We start from the raw sequence: 4,612 nt of genomic DNA, 5'->3' as shown, positions 1-4,612 counted from the left end.
TCCGTTCACCTTTTGTCCATTGGGGGGGATAATTATAGGGTGCACATACTGTATACTCAAGGAAAAACGGACAATATAAAGTATAAATAAAGTCCCTACCCTTTGTCATTGTTGAGATTTTTGTCTCCTGGCCAAAATGGTCACATTAGCGGTGAACTAAAGTAGATGGCGGCATTCTCGTGAGAAGGTTGCAATAGCAACGGTATTGGCTTGACATTGTGAACTAGAGGGTGAGGTTTTTTGGAGTGGGATGAGGATGAAGGACCTGGAGAGGAAGAAGAGGGAGCAAAAGAGTAAGTGCAGTTTTCCTCTTCATTCAGAGTGATGAATGACTTTTCGAAGGAGGCAGAATATACATCATATCACCTTTAATGGGTGCACATTTCTACAGTCGTAACTCAGTGTTTGGAAATAGGGAGGGGAGGATGAAATACGACTTGGTATATTCCTCCGAGCGACACTTTTACGAGTCCTCCCTGCAGTATAAAGGCATTGATTGCTATTTCAAAGCTCCATGTCGGACTCACTCGGAGTTGAGTATCTCCAGCTGCCTGTGAAAAAAGAAACCAGAAAGTTCTTTAGCACAAGGAACCCCCGCCAAAGTGATGTTTGTTTCAGCTAAATAGTGTTGTGATGAACACCTATGGTAGGTGTCTCTCAGGAAACATTTAAATGTCCACTCTGGTCTTTACATTTATTCGTCAATAGTATATCCATTAGTACAGAATTGTACTAAATGTGGGTGTGGTCAGACTTCCAAATGGCCGTGTAAATGAACAAAAAAAAACCTATTTGAAAAACCATTTCCAGTGAAAAATGTTATTGTTCCAAAAAGCCCTTAAACTACAACACAATTGAATTTCAAAAACAACAACAAAAGCATTGTTGGCACGGGACTGAACAAAAGGAAGGACAGTATATCGTGACCGCACGTTTGGTCGCCAGACGTTTGGTCGCCGGTCTTTTGGTCGCCGGTTAAATGTACTTAGATAGTAAACAGTACTTAGATATTAAACTCGCTCTCTTAGATATGAAACTCTTTCTCTTACATATTAAACTATCTCTCATGAATATAATTTGGAAAGCTGGCGACCAATAGACTGGCGACCAAACGTCCGAGCACCCATTATATCCATCTGCAAGATCTATGTTTTGTAAAACCCCCATTATGTTTAAAAATATATCGAATTAGTAGTTAAAAATGGACATTTACTTGCATCTTTATACAATATATAAAAATAAATAATAAATGTGTACAGACTTATATATAGGCACTTCTTGTATTTGTGAAACTGAGAAAATTCACTTACAACGCTCATTTGGAATTGATAAATGTGGCTGATTTTAGGGGTAAAATGGCAGTTCCATGAACTATCTGAATGGATTGGTCTGAAATTCATAACAAATTGGGCAAATTGGTAATGATACAATAGGTCAGCGAGCGAATTCAAATCTGGGAAAAGTCAAATCCGCAAGGAATGCGCAAATGAACTGAACTACATTCACATGTCTGGAAGATCAGCAAAACAGATAAAGTGCTGGATAATATCCGAACGACCAAATCTTGCTTCCCTGTTGATAGAAAACAGTCCCAAATACAAAACCCAGATTAGACTTTGCCAGATGTCTCATTAACAGCTTAATTTTGTAACCAAATCATAGCAAGAACAGAGCTTTGCTGTCCACTTGGAATGTCTTAGGTGATGAATTTCTTTAACAGACAGGTTCAAATTGAGATATCTCCATTCATATCCACATTGTACATAAAATATGAAGTTTATCCAAAAAACTGCAATTTGACATTATGCCTCAGTTTGCCACCATTGGCCAGACTTATCACTAAAGCTCAAAAAACAGATTCCACTCATACATATACATAGTTACAATTAAAATAAATGGATGCTCTTCAAAAGTATGGCATTTATTAGGGCTAAATATACGTTAATAGATCAAGAGGTAAAATAGATGTACAGTAAATACTGTATCACTATAAAGAAGAGCTTGAAATACTGTACATAGTATAGAAATCCCCCTTTATCCTCATCTGTTTCAATATCCAAGAGTAATTTAAAACCTTGTCTGGATAACTGCCACTAGCACTTCATTATTCAAAGTGAGACCAAGTAGAATTATTGTTGTGTAAAAGCCCAAAGACTTTTAGAAGATCAAAGTTCCAGCCTATAAATCTTGTTTCCCTGCAGCTCCAACACAACTCCCCCTTCTTCTCTGACTTCTTCTCCAAACTCATATTGCACTTTAACGCCACATCGATCAAAAGCAGGCACTCACAAATAACTTTCTCTTAAAATATGACACATCCTTTCATTTTGTGCCAAAAACAATTCACGTCAAATGATTCTCGGCTTCCAACTGTTGAAGTCTTTGCAGTCGTTTTTTTCCACTCTATTTACATGAATATGGTCTAGTTAGTCCAATCTAACTAGTTTCTACTTTTTAAAAATTATTCCACACCACTATTAAACATGTTAGTTCTAGTCCACAGATCTTTCCTCCCATCAACTCTCAGGCTTTTTAACAAAAAAAATGGCTGAATAATAACACCAACCATATGTATACATGTACAATGTGTATGTATATACATGTAGATTTATATATATGTATGTTTATGTATGTGTATGCATATATATTTCAGCAACAAGCTTATTTATTTATTTATTTATTTAGATACATTATGTATTATTAACTTATTTAGTACTTATTTATGTCTAAAACGTATTTTGCTGTGACTGTATTCTCTTGTAACGCTTATAATGTAATTTCTCAAATACGGGATGAATAAAGTTTTCTAAATCTAGATGTGAAATTTTAATGTTAGCATAAAATTGCAGATTAATAAAACTTAAAATTTTCAAATATTGGATATTACAGGTGACTTACTCATATTAAAATGAAGTATATAGAACCAATACTTAATTTAACTCCGGTTCCCCTTTAAGAAGCATTTGCATGTGAATTTGTCCTGACTAAGAACTGGTTTTATTTCTGTACAAACAATCTTGCTTTCCCACCCTTTTGCAGGTGTACAGTACATCGTTTATGAGCAAAGTTAATTGCTCACATTAGCTTCCCAACACAAGTATGTGTCATTGATTGTGGTTTGAGGCGTTCCTCTTTTTGCATGAAATATACCCGCTAGCAAAAATAAAAAAAGTCTTAGTTACTTGAGATCATTAATTATGGAGATGTGTCTGACAATAATCCTGCTTTTAATTATAATAAAAGATACTGACAGGTAAATGACATAGGTGTCATTCACATAGTAATTTAAATGGCATTTTACAGTGGCGGAAGTATTCAAAGTTAAAGAAAATGCAAAATGTTAACCTTGAAAAAATGGTCAATTGGGTCTTAAATGAGTCTTAAATTTAGAACAGAAATTTAGTCAAGACCAGCATTAAAGTCTGAAGGATGGTTTTTACTTGAGAGTGGGGGGCAGTTTTCAAAGAGTTTAAACATAAAAGTCAAGATAAAGCAACTGACCTCTTGATGATGATGCTTTGTTGTCGAATACTTTTGTTTTGATGACTCGCTTGACACATTTACTGTGCCACATCATTCTGGAATTTAAGAAAGCCATCACCCCATCCTTTGTATGACCTGACCTGGAATTTAAAAAGGCATGGAAGAATGTTAAGTCTGTTAGAGTAGTCAAGTGAAAAGTTATTGCGGGTCAGATTTGGGTGTCTATGGAAGAGAGACCAGACTCCAAAGAAGGTCTTGTGTTTGAATGAATTTATGAGATTTAATAGATTGTTTTTTATTGAAAAGCAATGACTGTCAATGGAGATTTGTAGTTTTTTTTGGGGATGGTGGTGGTGGTGGGGGGGGGGGGGGGTCTCGGAATCAATGAAAGGGAACAGCTATTGAATTGGAGGCCCCTATTTTATTGGCAATGGGACCCAATAGGGATTTTTTTGGTGGGTTCAAGTAGCTTTAAAATTGATAGATATATCTGTCATTGAAAACATTGGAAAATGGAGATTTCTTTTATAGTCCAAGATGAAAATCAATAGGAATGAATGAGTGTGAATGACCTTTTGGGAATGGAGAATAGGGCCACCAGAAAATAATACGTTTGTGTCAAAATTGGATGATTTTTTGCCAAAAAAAAAGGAAAATAATGAACTTATTTGGGGGAAAAACATTTATTGACCATGTCTAATTTCTCAGGAAATTAAATTTGTGGTTTAATCAATTAGGTTTTGGTAAGAAGTTGAAATATTAAAGCAAAAAAAAAAGCAAAAATCGGATAAAAAATATTAAGATAAAATATATGTGAGGCAAGCTTTCTGTTCCTCGGAGGAATTTGCTTCAACCCGCATTAGCTTGGCCGATTGTATCATACAACAGCAGCTGTACGTACTCTGCATGCTGCGAGAAAAAATGGGAAGAACAGGGTTTAGTGATAAAACTGTGAAGGATTATCTGTCATTTGGAAAGCCCTTGCAGATTTGCTATCAAAACGGATTTGGCTGTGGAAAGGAATGACAAGACAGGGGAAGGAAGGATGGAGTGGAAGCAACAAAGTGGAGGCGGGAGCAAAGAAGAAGGCACGGACGGGGTTGGGGGAGTTGACATGCTCAGAAGGATT

The 4,612-nt window shown here is 36.0% G+C and overlaps 1 long non-coding RNA gene across 1 annotated transcript; it reads right to left on the bottom strand.

Annotated features, from left to right (window-relative positions):
• Positions 1-207: 207 nt before the first annotated feature.
• LOC144195021 (uncharacterized) lies at positions 208-3,613 on the bottom strand. Its single transcript, XR_013326034.1, has 3 exons — positions 3,502-3,613; positions 367-551; positions 208-265 (listed from the first exon to the last, which is right to left on the bottom strand). It is a non-coding gene; the product is annotated as an uncharacterized LOC144195021 (long non-coding RNA).
• Between the last annotated feature and the right edge of the window lie 999 nt (positions 3,614-4,612).

This window comes from Stigmatopora nigra, chromosome 4 (genome assembly GCF_051989575.1).
Source record: "Stigmatopora nigra isolate UIUO_SnigA chromosome 4, RoL_Snig_1.1, whole genome shotgun sequence".
NCBI lineage: Eukaryota > Metazoa > Chordata > Actinopteri > Syngnathiformes > Syngnathidae > Stigmatopora > Stigmatopora nigra.
Note: the sequence above shows the minus strand (reverse complement) of the source record. Positions and strands in the feature narration are given on the sequence as shown.